The sequence below is a fragment of the Scylla paramamosain genome, chromosome 10 (genome assembly GCF_035594125.1).
Source record: "Scylla paramamosain isolate STU-SP2022 chromosome 10, ASM3559412v1, whole genome shotgun sequence".
NCBI classification, from domain to species: Eukaryota; Metazoa; Arthropoda; class Malacostraca; order Decapoda; family Portunidae; genus Scylla; species Scylla paramamosain.
The window spans coordinates 26,576,932-26,592,831 of NC_087160.1; the positions used below are offsets into that span (position 1 = coordinate 26,576,932).

The following is a 15,900-nucleotide window of genomic DNA, read 5'->3' on the forward strand; positions in this document are numbered from 1 at the left end:
AGAAAAACACGAAGTATATTTGAGTCCTCCGTGAGAAAGAGACAAGTACTTGCAGCGAGAGTAACGGACTTCAGGATCAAATATGTTAAGGAAGGATATATTAACACACCGCCTTTCTCTGAGCCAGGCGTCCCAGCACCCCTCATGAGTCTGTTACATGTTTGCAGTCGAGGTGTGTCAAGAAGATCTGACTTTCCTTAGATATGAGCGAAAACTAGCTTTTTTTTTTTCTTTGTGTTCGGTAATATTTAAATTTTGTGATGATATATATGTACTATTTTCATTTATTCATTTGTTTATTTACTTTTTTGTGTATCTATTTAGCTGTTTTGTTTTTGTTTTACTCGTTCATTTATTTATTCATTTTCATTTTGTTTTGTATTTTTTTTTTTTTGTATCTCTCTGTCTCATTTCCTACGCACCAATTTGTAGCGATTTGGCGGACATTTGTCTTTTTTTTTCTTTTTTTAGGCAGGAAATGGCGCACCTTTGTTGACTAACCTTTTGTTTTGTTCCGCTCTTTTATTCCCTGTGGTTAGTTTCATTCATATAAAATAAAAAGATTGTAGGTGGGAATTCGACGCACAGTTCGGCACTCTCTGATATATATTGTATCATGAACTCAATTTTTGCCTCCCTCGCTGTCCCCTCATCCCGCCCCCTCCTCGCTTCATTCCTCCTCCCTCGTCCTCTACCCGATCCTTTTCCCCACAGTCGTTCCCATCCCTTTCCCTTCTCTCACGTCCCTTCACCCTATTCTCTATTATTACAGCTCTCTATCCCCTCGTTTCTTATCCCATTCTCATATCCAGTACCGTATCATGTCCTTTTCCTCTTCCCTTCCCGTCTATCTCTCTCTCTTACCCCTTTCGTTTATCCTTTTCTGAGTGTCATTTTTCCTTTTCTCTCGTCTCCCGCTCTTTCTACTATTCACTATCATTATCTTCTACTATCTCTGTTGTTTTCTACCCATGTCATAGCTTTGCCATTGTCCTCTAACCTCTTCTCTTACTCCTTTCCCTTTTCACTTTTCTCTTACCTTGCTTTCATACCCATATTGTGTCTTACCGCCGTCACCAAATCCAATCACTCTTTCGCAATCATTTCCCTTACTGGTATTGTCGTCTAAACTTGTCCTTTACTCCTTTTCAACACATTCTCCTAACCCAATCCCCAGTCCACTGTCCTCGTCCCTCACCTGCCAGCAACTCACGTCTATCACTCTGGTCCGCCAACAACAGCAACGTGCGGTCGGCTTGTCAGACTTAACCTGTCAGGGGAAAGCAAGCAGGGTCAAATCACGTCCTGTTATTCTGATACCCCACCCCGTAACACAACTGCCGCTGTCTCGTTTTCGTCTTTGTTTTCTGCTTAACGTCCTCGTCACTGTAACGAATGCTGCACACGAGCTGCCCCTGTCCAACTAATGCTCAGGCCTCAGTTTCGCGTCTGTTCTCATTGGGTGTGTGATCAGGTGTGCCTGTAGCTGCTCTCCCTCTCCTTCGGCTAAAAGGACTGCAGTTTATCAGGCCCGTGTAAATGTTCATCACGACACACACACACACACACACACACACACACACACACACACACACACACACACACACACAAACACAAATGAAAATTCAGGTATTCTGGTTTAAATATAGTCTGATAGTCTGGAGAAAAGATAAAATGTTCAGAAACGAGATGTATATATATACTTCCCAAAGCTTCAAATTGTGTGTTGCTGTATGATGTTTAGTTAGATAGATAATGTATGTGTGAATTATGTAACAATGTCAATCATCAATAGGCTTATGATAATTATGTATTTGTTGATATGTATAAGCATATGCATATTTTAACTATTTTTAAGGAAGAATGCACATTCATAACTTTTTTTTTGTTTTCACGACATATTCATGGAAAAATCGTTGGTATTATCAATACCTGTTATAGTTCTTGAAATCTTAATTCATTCATAATTTTCATAATAAACCAAAGGATCCTAGACAGTGACGTGATTTAGGAGCACAAGAGCGTGGATGGTCTGGCCTCAGCTTGCTGGGCAGTGAACGCTGGACATCCGTGCGTGATAGATTTGTATACATTATTTTGTCAGTGCACTGCGTTCCGTAATGTAAGCCTTTATGAAGAGGCTTGTCACAGCGGCATGTTTATTGAGAAGTAAACTTTCGGGAAAATTACTGACAAATAAGTTATTTTGCTAAATATAATAAGAATATCCACTGCTATCACAGTGGATATTGATTTTCTTATAATATATATGAGTGCATGTTATTACGGCCCTCGTACCCGCTTCGCCAACCACTAATCTCTCCAACTAACCATCGGCTTCGAATACCGTCTCGACCACACTGTGGGGGTATCATAAAGATAAAGCTTTGGAAACACGTCTCGACTCACGTCTCGATCGATCTAACCGAGCTGACGACTGACTTCTGCCTCCCCATCTCGGCAGTCTCACTCGGTTCTCGCAGTTGGAACCATCTTCTGTCTTGCTGCTTGGATTCAGTTATATAGACGTGAGTTAGATGACGTGACGAACACACACACACACACGTACACTCCCACTCTTCGTTACGTACACGCCTGAGCTGCTTATATTTGTTGTATTTTGGGTATACATTTGTTTTCCTTTTTTGATTATTATTTGGTACATGTTACATTCACTTTGTTGCGTATTAACTTGCATATGTTTCGTCACCTATTGGTTTACTTTATTGCTTACTAGCTTGTATATGTTATGTTAACTGTACATACTTACTGGAACCCAAGCGGGATCACTGTGTCCTAGATAAGTTGCACGCGCTATGCCGGCTTCAGTTAGTGGATATTTAGTTTAATAATGATTAGTGGATATTTAGTTTAATAATGATTAAGTTTTATTTCGTACTCGATTCAGTACCTTATGCTACAAGAAAGGATACAACACACCCCTAGTCGACTAACTTCTACCGGTGCTTGTAACAATATTAAGTTTTATTTCGTACTCGTTTCAGTACCTTATGCTACAAGAAAGGATACAACACACCCCTAGTCGACTAACTTCTACCGGTGCTTGTAACAATATTATTAAGTTTTATTTCGTACTCGTTTCAGTACCTTATGCTACAAGAAAGGATACAACACACCCCTAGTCGACTAACTTCTACTGGTGCTTGTAACAATTTTTAAGTGTAATTCTTATTAGTTTTTATTGCATATTTGCAGGCATATTTCATCATTTTAAGTGCATGATTACCATAAACCTTACGTATAGCATCGAGTATATATTATCCAGTAAACATTTATTACAGTTAACAATTATTGAATGTGTTAGTCAGTCACGTCTCGTTACATTAACGACGACTCAAGCCGCTTCTTCACTTCAAGCCCAGCCGTCACTTATTCCTTACTCGCGTACCACATCCTTCAGCAGAGTCCACGACCTGCCACAGCCACGACATCTTCTGCCCCTCTGACATGGTGAGCATCATTTAGAGACGACACCGCGGCATTATTTAGAGACGCCGCCGCGCTGGGACAAGAAACATAAACACATGGTGAACCTACGTAGTTTCAGATCAAATAAAGTCGTTACATATACTCGTAAATCCGTATTCAGAAACGCTTTGTTTTTTCACTACGACTGTTTTCAAAGGCCACAAATTATTAGCCGGTACTCAAAAGTATTTCTCCTGTCAATAATGTAGAAATCATGTTTTGTTACGAGAATCATAAAAACACCCTTAAAAATCCTTCACTTTTACGAGAACCTATTGAAAGTAGTCGAGGTGCGGACACCAGTGTTTCAGAATATTGTCCATAAACTTGCATTCTTACGACACCATTCTAGCTCGTTGCGGAGAATGTCAAATAACTTTACTCATTCGGTTAATCAGTCATTTATTCCCATGTGTATTTTACTGAGGTGCATTTTACCGAGTGCGATAATGATGATTTACTGTATTACTTTTTTTTTTTTCGTCAGCGTTATTATTTTTTGACATCTGTAATTAACATCATTCTTATGGCTTAACACACTGCAACACACTGCACCGTTATGAAATGTTATTCCAAGCTTCATAGTTTCTCCATACTTTTGAAGTTTCGTACTTACACATACTTCCCCGCTTCACGAACACATTTTTGCCACGTATAAACTATTTCCCACATACAAACTTTAACCTGCTCCACTAACACTTCCTCCACGTACAAACTCTACCCAGCCCCACAAACACACAGTTCATCCACGTTCACACACCATCTGTTCCCACGTACACACACAATCCTGCCCCACAAACTCCCCTCCACCACCAACACATACTAAGAAGTCCCATGAACACACACTGCCACGTACATACACGCACCGGCAATTGTTCGTGTTGTCCGTACTCAGAAGAGACGCAGAGGCTTGTTAGTTGGGGTCGTCCTCCATAAAATCTATTTCTGTTGATTCCGTGCGGTATGTTCTCTTTAATCCGCACATCTCACTGACGTGTTCTTGAAATACCCTTTGTCCCTCGTTTTCCAAAGAAGCCTGTATCCCTGCTCGTTGCTAGTACCCCTGTTAATAGTGGAGGCAATGAATGTCATCTTTCACCTTCGCATGGCAGTACACGACCTCTTCAGGACACGTTGACTGACGTAAGATGCGTAGGTTAAGCGACTATTTTCTTGGTTCACTTACTGTGGCGTTTTAATCCATCCAGCGTTCCACAGACTGATGGACACGAAGTTAAATGTCAATGTTAGTTTACGTGCCTGTATTTTATGCTCGATTCCATTACTGTTCTGCTCTGCACGAGTTGTTTAATATTCAGAGCTGACAATGATCACCAAACTGTCTGTATTAAATCACGTTTAACTTTATTGTTCTAATTTTGTAATATTTATCGTGTGATAGTGTTATTTTCACCACTTAGGTATAGTCAGGAAGAAGTGTGTGTGTGTGTGTTTGCGGACATCACTCGTGGAATGTTCATAAGTCCAGCTGCTCATTGAATATTCACCAACTTGACTTTGCATCAACTTCCACGCACTCACTTCATTGGCCGGAGAAAATATTTACTTCATCCCCACATGTACTCGTCTGTATTATACATCCCACATCCCAGCAGTAATCGATCAATGTTGTGCTTTTTCGCGTCTCGCCTTCATAACACCCTGTGTTTGTGACGTTGGCGATGAGAATCAAGACACTGCCCTCAAAGGAGTCACTGCCCTCAAAGGAGTCACTGCAAAGCGTACACACACACACACACACACACGAGTGAAGCTTCGTACCCTAATATATATATATATATATATATATATATATATATATATATATATATATATATATATATATATATATATATATATATATATATATATATATATATATATATATATATATATATATATATATATATATATATATATATATATATTTTTTTTTTTTTTTTTTTTTCTTTTCACGTTCTCGAATCTTACAACCATCTGTCTACGACTAATTTTCCACCATCCGTCTACGACTATAGAGTCACTCAAGCTAAAATTATCTGTGCTGTATACCTCTCACCTAACTCCTCTGACCATATAATATTCTTTCCGTCTTCATATTTCCCTCCTTTATTTCAGCCTGATGGCACCACTGCCATCTCGTGTCTCTAAAGCTGAACTCTTCACTCAAACATTTCCTGAAAAAAAAAACTCTACCTTGGATGATTCATGGCTTGTCAGGAATTAAACGGCTCACGCAGGGAAACCACAAAATGCTTGACTTGTGATCACTAAAATTTCTGACAGGGATAGAGCGAACTTCGTATCGTTCAATGCCTCAAAAACTCAATTCTTCCAGTTGTCAACTCGACACAAACTTCCAAATTAATATCTCCCTCTTCTTCAGTGACTGAATTGGCTCCTTTTTCTACACTGAACATCCTCAGTCTGTCCTCTACTTGTAATCTAAACTGCGGTGGGGGAGGGGGGGGTTCCACTCATACCGCTATTTTAGACAGGGTGAAATCAAAAGCTTTTCGTCTTTTTAACTCCTCTAACGGATTGTCTTCAGCCTCCCTCTCATCGTTGCAATGTTGCATCTCTTCTCCCACTATTTTCACGCTAACTACTCTTCAGATCTTACTAACTGCATGCCTCCCCTCCTCCCGCAGCTTCCCTGCACAAGATATTTTGTCTCGCCCCAATTCTATCCACCTCTCTATTGCAAGAGTTCACTAGTATTCTCAATCCTTCATCCCTTTTTCTGGTAAACTCTAGAACTTCCTGCCTGCTTCAGTACTATTTCTCCTTTCCTAGCTTCTGTACTATTTCTCCTTTCCTATGACTGAACTCTTTCAAGAGGGAAGTTTCATGATTTATCCTTCAATTTTGGACGATCGTTTTTGACTCGGTTAGGTGACTGACACATCAGTGAGCTTTTTTTTCTTAACTTTTTTTCTTATAACTTAATTGCCCTTGGCCGCTGCCCGTTTTATATCGAAAAAGAAAAAAGTTACAAAATCCCACAATGCGATTACTATTAGAAAAGTCCGTTAGTTGGCTGACGGCGCTGAGGAGATTCGGCCACAACGGTTACTCTCCACGCACTAATGAGTCTCATTTTCTCTCCCCAGGGTTGGTTGGACGCGTCATTCGGACTAAGCGGGTTCAGGTTGTAGTTCATTAACGGAGTGGCAGCTTCAGCGTCACGCCAGGTATACTACATACACATTATCAGCTTACTGGTAATTTTCTTTCAGAATCACGCCAGTCTCCTTTTGGTGGACGAGTCTTTTTTTTTATCCTTCCTCTTTATCCTTGTGCATATATTTAACCTAACTTAGCCTAATGTAATCCAGTTGCTATGTATAAAACGATATCTGAACTGATTCTTGAAAAATTGACTTTATATACCTTATAAGAACCTAAGGATATAAAGGAAACTACACAAGGATATAAAGGAAACTACACGAAGCCATCAGGCCTACACGAGGCAGTGTGAAACATTCCCACCAGTTTCTTCGTATCATCCATAAATTTATATACTCCTCTCTTGAAGCTTCCTAAAGATTCAGCTCTTAACACTTGATTTCATTGTTTGTATGCGAAGTGAAGCCAAGTGATTGAAAAAAAAAAAAAGCATGGCGCCGCAACAACTAAGGTCATATGGCGCCGGATTATAAAATTTCATAAGAATACTAATGTCGAAATAAGAGGTAAAATTAATAGCAATAATATATACTTCAAATTTAAAGTAATAAAAAAATAAAACTAAAAATTAATCCTGAGATTTGAAAGTACTGATTACAAGTGATGAGTTACTGGTCTTGTTATATGCGATGACACTGCCCTGTCATCTCTTAACCTTACCCAGCATGAATTAACATAAATGCCACAAAATCTCTGAACAAGTGTTCTGAAAATAAAATTATGACGTACATAAATGAATCACATGATGGTACTTTCCAGAAGAAATGCTTTCCAGAAAAAATGCTATCCTCGCATATTTTTTTTTTTTTTTTCAAAATCTGTTATGAGAATTGTAGTACGTGGCAGTTGCATTGCATTAGTCTACTATAGGTTTAAAGAAAATCTCCTGTAATGAGCGCATAAGAAAATAAGGGAAGCAACAAGAAGCCATCAGCCCTAGAAGTGCCAGTCCCTGTATGAAACATACCTACCTGTTTCCACCTATTGTCCCCATCCATAAATTTGTTTAATCTTCTTTTAAAGCTCCATAATGACTGAGCTTGATTACGGAGTCCATTCCATTCATCTACCACTTTACACGTATTTGAAATCCAATTCCTTTCCATTTCTTTTTTAAATGTTTCAAGCTTGAACAAATTATTTGTTATATCGTGATGCATATGTATTACTTAAAAGTGTTGAGGAGCGGCGTTATGTACACCAGCTGACCTGTAGCACTTACCATTATTTCCTCGTGTATATTTCCTCAGTTTACTCTATTACTACTTGGCGAAAACAATCGTGATCTCGTCCACTGCAGCGAGACGAGCGTGATTCTGAATCAGTCCCCCCTCGCTGTCATCTCTTTCCTAGGGGTGAAAGAATCACTTGCTATTCACAGCTAAGTATGAGGAAAAAATACGGATATCTGGATGAATTGTACTAGTTTAACGTTGATATATCAGATGAAATATTTATGAACTAGGTTAGTGTGTAATATAAGGCAACGGTAAACGGAATCGTCGAGTGTTTCGTTGGTGGTGATCGACGCTCAAAAGGAAGAAGGGAGGGAGAAATAAAGGTGGAGTCTTCCCTTGCAGCACTCCAAAGTTAATTAAGGTCGACCTATTAATTGTTAGTTTGTTTTAGATGTCTCTTTACCTTTAACGCTGAGATATGTTACTGTATCTTTACAATTCTGGCCGCATGTACACAAATTAGGCTAACTTGTGTTATAACTTAGAGTATGTATTGACTGTGTTTAATGTTTAACTGTCATGGGTTGAGTGACTGGCTGGTCTCGCTCGCTACGTCAGTCGGTCAGTCTGTCTGTCTGTCTGTCTGTCAAGTGGTGTTCTACATAGTGACTGGTTTGTGTGATCACTTAGGGAAAGCCAAGAAAGATAAGGACGCAACAATGCCAAAGCCAACCTGTTAATGGAGTATTGGCATCAAGTTTACATTATACAACTTGATACTTTTTTTTTTTTTGTTGCGTTAGTTGCAGGAGAGGTTAAAGTTACGAAGGAAGTCGTAAGTACAATTCCATCAATTTGTGTTCACATGGTTTCTGTCACTGTTAATGGTTTGTGTTCACATGGTTTGTCACTGTTAATGGTGGAGATGAAAAAAAATGTATATTGTAATCTTATCCTAGTGTTGTTTTCATGTACTCTTCCTCTTGTATTTCATAACCAGTTGTCATTCATGGTTTCTTCTTCATTTGGAGGAGAAATCTAAGTTAAGAGGGAAAGTGGCAGTTGACTAATTGATGCTCAAGTGGGCCATATTTCACAACCTGCTGTTATTCATGTTTTTTTTCCTTTAACTTGAGAGGTCTGTGAGGAAATGATCGCATGTATTACGAAGCAGCGCTCCTTCATGCAGCCCGCACCCTCCACCAGCCTGGTTGTTGCTTGGGGGCAGATTAGTTATTTCTGTCAGATTCAGGTTTTCCAAGCTGATATGGCGCCAAATAGAAATGCTGCTTCATTTCATTCTAAAAAAATTTGCCCGGAAGGAGAGACGGTCCATTGCTCCGTGAGGTTCAATGGGATTCCGCCCCGTACTCTCCAGACATTGTCTCCGCCACGAAAAAAATAAAAAGCGTCATTATGATCCTACGAGTATGTAGAAAGAGACAATGGGATTCCGCCCCGTACTCTCCAGACATTGTCTCCGCCACGAAAAAAATAAAAAGCGTCATTATGATCCTACGAGTATGTAGGAAGAGAGAGCGAATGTGATCTCATTCTTCGTGTTGCTAAAGTATGAATTAAGAACGCGAGACTGAGGCGCGGTGACAGAGGCTAGTTTGGAAGAAAGACGCACCGCTGAATTATAGTAGATGAACACCACAGATGCATGCAAGGATACTCCCTCAGCAAGCAGCGTTAGTAGCTCGAGGCGGTGACGGGACAGGAAGACCTCCCCCGGCTGGCTCTCTCACGTCGGTCGGCTTTTGCTGCATTTCCCGAAGAAGCTACTTGGGGGGGCTGTTTGCTAAACTTGGAAAAAGGGGAAATAGTTCACGTTATATTTTTTCAGCTTCACGTGACTGTGTAATGCTGCCGCCAAAACTCAACCATTTTACATGACTGGAAGAAAAAAAAAAGTTTCGAACCTGTATCTATGGTACTGTGTATGTATGTGATTTTTTTTTTTTCGATGTACGTTCGCCTAGTACTCGTTTACATACTTCCACTAATTCACCAATGAGGGGCTTCTTCAGAAAACTCACTCATTTCCTAACCGGCTGCTGGAAGTTATACAGAAACGAAGGAAAGCATTCAAGTATTAGGAAACCGGTAAGTCACACAGCTTCTTTTATTTGTTCCACGGATATTTTGCCTAATCATGAAACGTGTTCTAAAAAATTTCAGCATCTTATCCCGAGTAACAGACTGGTGGAAGTTTTAAGGATTCTCAAGTGTTTTCATGATTCCGGTGAAAGTTGAACAAGAATTATCTTTCATCAATGATACATAGCACCAGTAGAGAAAGAAATTATCCATCTGGGTTGCCTTTGAAAGCAGTCTTGATGAAAGAAAACGGCGTTTGAGAATACTGGCATGTGTGCACCTGTCATTGGTGGCATCAGCAAGTCCCTTCGCCATACTGTTTGAATCGGTGCACTCATCTCAGCATTGATTCCTGACAACGACTCATCGTGACGATATCCCTTGAAATACGAGACGAAGTATACAAGTGGCTAGAATGAAAAGACGCACTAATTTACCACAGTAACTCATAATACGGCGCCTCGGTAGCTCCTAAGTCAGAAGTGACAGGCTAGCAGCTTTATGGGAACTATATTTTCGTGTTAAACTTTCACTGTGATATGCAAGAATTCATAACACTAAAAGCAATGTATGAAGTCTGCATAAGCATCTACAGTAAAGCAGAGGATAAAAAAAAAAAAAACAGATTTTGCAGTTTCCATAATGTAGAACTATGATAAATGTCTCTGGGAGGTCAAGAATTAAGGAAAGATGTCTCAAATAGCAGTGAAAATGTAAAAATACAAATGAGTGAAGAGAACAGAGCGCAGGCAACAGCAGCGATTCACGTGGCCGCTCGAGGCTCAGCAAGTACCGGTGCAGGACTGAGGACGCGAGCACACAAACTTGGTCCATTTTCCTCCGGGGTTCAAAACTTTTTGGTATTCTTTCTTTTTTCATCTTTTCGGGGAAGGAAAATGATAGGGAACGTTAAGCTGACTCTAAAAAAAGGGTGAGGAGAAAATTTAGAAATGTGTGTTGTGTGTGAATAGCGCAAGTGGTTGTCAGGATCTTTTCTCTTTACCAAGCAGATTTTTACACAGCAGAATAGTAACAAGGAAGGGCAAGTTAACTCGGAAGGGAAGTAGCAAAAACTCTGAGAACCCTTAACTATTTCTCTTTACCAAGCAGATTTTTACACAGCAGAATAGTAACAAGGAAGGGCAAGTTAACTCGGAAGGGAAGTAGCAAAAACTCTGAGAACCCTTAACTATTTCTCTTTACCAAGCAGATTTTTACACAGCAGAATAGTAACAAGGAAGGACAAGTTAACTCGGAAGGGAAGTAGCAAAATCTCTTTGAGAACCCTTAACTAGTTATGTGAATATTTTCCTTTGTTTTCTTTTCTCTGCCTTTTCTGTTTATAGTTTTCACAGAAGGATAGGAGAGAACAGCTAGTTAATTCTGAGAGGAAGGAAAGAATACGTTAAATTTTGTGCGAGAGCCACCTAATGGTTGTTGGTATCTTTTCTTTGTTCTCTCATAGGAGGGGAGTGACAAAGGACGTGAACTTTGATGCTCAAAGAAAAGGGGAAAATTGTAAAACTAGTTAAAAATCTCAGGTTCTATTTGACAATGTTTCTCCATCATTTTGTGGATCCCCTGAGCGTGGTAGTTAAACCTTCGAGTGCTGACAGTAATATGACACTTGAATCTTCATTAATTCGACGACTTTACTTAGCAATAATAAAACTAAACTATTCGAATCATTCCATCAGTCACTCTGCTCTCAACGATGTCTTTCAAGATTGTGGTTTGAACTCACATCACAACATTTGGTTCAATATAAGGAGAAACCATAGCAGTCAAAGGATTAAGCTTACACACACACACACACGCACACACACACCGCGTAGTGTAGTGGTTAGCACGCTTGGCTCATAACCAAGGCGGCCCGGGATCGAATCCCGGAGCAGCAAGGGAAATGGGCGAGCCTCTTAATGTGTAACCCCTGTTCACCTAGCAGCAAGTAGGTGCGGGATGTAAACCGAGGGGTTGTGACCTCGCTGTCCCAGTGTGTGGTGTGTCAGTGGTCTCAGTCCTACCCAAAGATCGGTGACTATGAACTCTGAGCTCTTTCCGTAGGGGAACGGTTGGCTGGGTGACCAGCAGACGACCGCAGGTGAATCACACACACACACACACACACACACACACACACACACACTTTGAGGGATGACGTCAAACATGATCGTAACAGTGTTGGAAATTACTGTGTGGATTATTGTACAAGCAATTCCAAGATGCAAGAGATGTGAAAATAACCGATAACTTTAGTCAGACCTGGCTACTGAAGAAGGTTGGCTTGCGATAGCATATGGCCGTTGTCGAGTTCGCCATAATGGGACTCGAACCAGTTGTTTACCTTTTGTTATAGCTGGTAATTACATCTTAAAAAACAAATTAAATCCTCGTGGACCGGTTTGTGGGATGCTGACAATACAAAAACAGCCCGATTTTCAGAGTTTGATAATTCAGCAGTAAAGCGACATAAGACAAAGTTAAATCAACATATAAACGCACCACAGTTAAGTTTCACTAAGATTCAGAATGAAATTACAATCACCTTGATGGCAGAGAATAAAAATTATTAAGCACAAAACTCTAAAATTATAAAAGCAATTGCTATCAAAATAGCACATGTTAATACGTGTTTAATAATCCCAAAATAGGTCTGAGGGTTAGAACAATACACAAATACCATTTAACAATAAATCAATACCTCATTGATAATTGTCATGGAAATAGTACAATTTTAAAACTCGTCTTTACTTCATCAGACTCTTCTAAAATACACATAAGTGCACAGTAATATGCGTCCATAGTATAGTAGTACAACAATGCCTAGTACCTACACTCAAAGAGAAAACTCTGTTTGTAACATACATGGTGATTAGGGCCAACAGCGGACGGGGAAGCTCCATCAGAAATAGTTTTTCCAAAAAGTTGTTCTACACAACAATAATTCGCCGGTGTCTGCTGGGATCTGCTTCTTATAACCACATTGAAAGGGTAATTTCTATACCAAACATAATGCACAAACTTACCAGCTACCACCATCTTACCATAAATTGTGAATACACGTTTTGTGTAACTCTGGGTATGCACGTGTGGAGGACTGCTGTTTGACAATATCCTCTTGATTAATGATCAGACCGCTTGAGAATGTGTAAATATTTTCACCGATATATGTATTCATGTATAAGGTTAACGATTAATGATTCATGGTACATATGTGTTATCGCGTGTGATTATTTTTTTTTTTTTTAGCTTTTTTCATCTCGGGTATCAGCATCTTAAGCGTCAGGTTGCAACTAGTGTTGCCTAACGCCTTACATTCGCTTTTTCCATTAACAGCTTTCCTAGCTGGATACACCATTACCTTCCTTCTCAACTATGAACATCTCGGTATGGGTACGCTGGGTCGTGTTACATCCTTGTGTTCTTTGCGCACGTCTTTGTGAGCTGTGTGCTAACCTGTCACGTAACACTGGCTGGTTGTTACGCCGTATAAGCATATGCGATATGTGAGTAGAATGCGATGGTGAAAATAAACACAGGAAGCACTATTTTGTTTAACTAACGTTTAATTTTGTCTCTTCTTCACAGAGTTGCCTTTTTCACTCACTGAGAAAGGCAACAGGCGGAACGTTAGATAAACCAAGTACTTCAGCTACATCCCGTGTCTCGTGCTTCCATTTTCCACTCAGTATCACAGTATCGATTTCTTTGTAGTATTTCAACATGTCATTGTAGGATCTTATCAAGAAAAAGATTGATACTTTTCGTTACGAAGGGGTTATAGTTCATTTAACCACTCATCTAACACAATTATATCTTATTTACTATATTATGAGTATCTGATAAGATGATTTAATTAACCTTGGGAGCTGTCTGTAATAAATAATGACTTAAATGCAGTGCTTATATTGTTATTTTATTTCTATTTATTTATATATTTATTTATTCTATTTTATTATATTTTATTTTATCTATTTTTATTTATTTATTTATTTTCATTTTTATTTATTTTTTTTTTCTTTTCTTTTTTTGTATTTACTATTTTGAGGTGGCATTGCTGGTGCAGAGTCTGATGAAACCTGCTGTTGTCAGTCACACGTCAACACATGAGTGCACTTTCTCAGAAGTGACTTATTATCACTGGACGATTTTCTACAACACCAGCGACCGTGTGATGTGTATCTATCCTGTAATCAACTTGTCCAGTCCCCGTCAAAACTACCAATATTAATCAAAACTTTTTTCTCGCAGCAAATGCATTGGTTACGTAATAACTGCTTAGTGTGTGTGTGTATATATATATATATATATATATATATATATATATATATATATATATATATATATATATATATATATATATATATATATATATATATATATATATATGCAGTAAACGACTCAAAATCCAGAAAAAAGCCTAGATTAACGACGAAAAGTGGTTTATTTCGTTATTACATACGTACTACATTACTGCAGCGCGAAATTATGCCTCTCTCGTACTTTGTTTATTTAATTATGAAACCTACAAACGTAAACTACCTTAATGTTGTGTGCATGAATTTACTTTACTGCCACGAGCATGTTTTTTTTTTTTTTTTCTTTTTGGTTAACGTGCTCTGACTGTATAATGCTGGCAGGACACACACACACACACACACACACACACACACACACACACACACACACACACACACACACACACACACACACACACACACACGAATCTGAAGTCTCCAAATACTTCTCAGTAATTTCCTTTGCGTCTCCATTTTCCATGACGCTCATTCTTTTTCAGCCTCTTCGAACTTTCCATGGCACACTCACTAGTCTCCTCTCGACCCAGATGTCCAGGCTATTTTTCAAGGTATTATCGATCGTTCATGCCTCGCACCCACACTTCAGCATCTTCGGTCGCATTTTCAAACATACTGGCACTGTATCTCAACTACCTTTAATAAGTTCTAGTGGATATTATTAGGGTTTTCGTTTGCTTTCATAGCGTTACAGTTTCAGAAGAATTGTGCACCATTAGCGAGAAAAGAAAAAAAAACATAATAATCTGACTAGTCATCTGTGGCCTTTGAAAATTTTACCAGCAAGACCCCAAAACGCTTCAAATTACGACTCCTTTTTGCATCGACTTGTTCCTGATTTCTCGATCTCTTGCTAACGTTGACACCACGTGAGTCTATTGTACTCCTGATCTCAGGATACCAGAATACTTAGTTTTCCAAATAGAAATATCCCGCACCACTTTACTTTAGTACAATCTGTGATTAAAAACAATCATTCTCATTTTGTTTGAGCTTCCTCTGGCTTAGTTCACTTAGATATTCAAATGAACGTACTCCGCGCTATCTCACTCTTGCATGATTTGTGGTTAAAAACGAGGGTCCTTATTTTTCTGGAATCAGAACATTTATGTTATCTTGTGAGATTCAGACCATTTGTATATAAGTGATATTTACGTAGGGCAAAAATACAATCAATAAAATAGCTGTTTTTACTGCTTTACTTGTTACTAGAACTTGACTGCGAATTTTTTTTTTTATGCGATATGGTGTTTTCAGTTATTAAACAGCGCCCTTAAAAGCTTAATGTAACACTGTAATAAAGAAATATTTTAAAGAATGTGTTTTCATTCACCATTTCAAACTGACAGTAATGTACGCTAAACAGATACTCATTGTGGAACCCAGATGCTTAAGTCGGTTCATGAAACATACAGGATACATACAGGATACAAAAAAAAAAAAAAAAAACACACGAGGAAACACTGCACCAGAAACAGTTATATCTTGCACTACCGTTGACAAGATCTGACGTCAGATACCTGTTGGAGGATACATTTTCCCACGCTCCAAGTTCAGTTAATAGTATTTCATGGTTATACTCAAGTCGGAGGAGCCCTAAAGATTCCAGTATCTGAACCGCGCAA

General features: G+C 39.0%; 1 protein-coding gene across 2 annotated transcripts in view; it reads left to right on the top strand.

Moving 5' to 3' along the window:
• LOC135104446 (orexin/Hypocretin receptor type 1-like) overlaps positions 1 to 15,602 on the top strand; it is an 83,316-nt gene extending 67,714 nt beyond the window's left edge. The window contains exons 8-9 of one of the 2 annotated variants that reach the window (XM_064011889.1): positions 6,603 to 6,683; positions 14,758 to 15,602. The gene's annotated coding sequence lies outside the window, so the exon portion shown is untranslated. Of the gene's footprint in view, positions 1 to 6,602; positions 6,684 to 7,928; positions 8,810 to 14,757 lie in introns of those variants that run through there. The other variant, XM_064011888.1, reaches the window with a different exon arrangement.
• Positions 15,603 to 15,900: the final 298 nt, after the last annotated feature.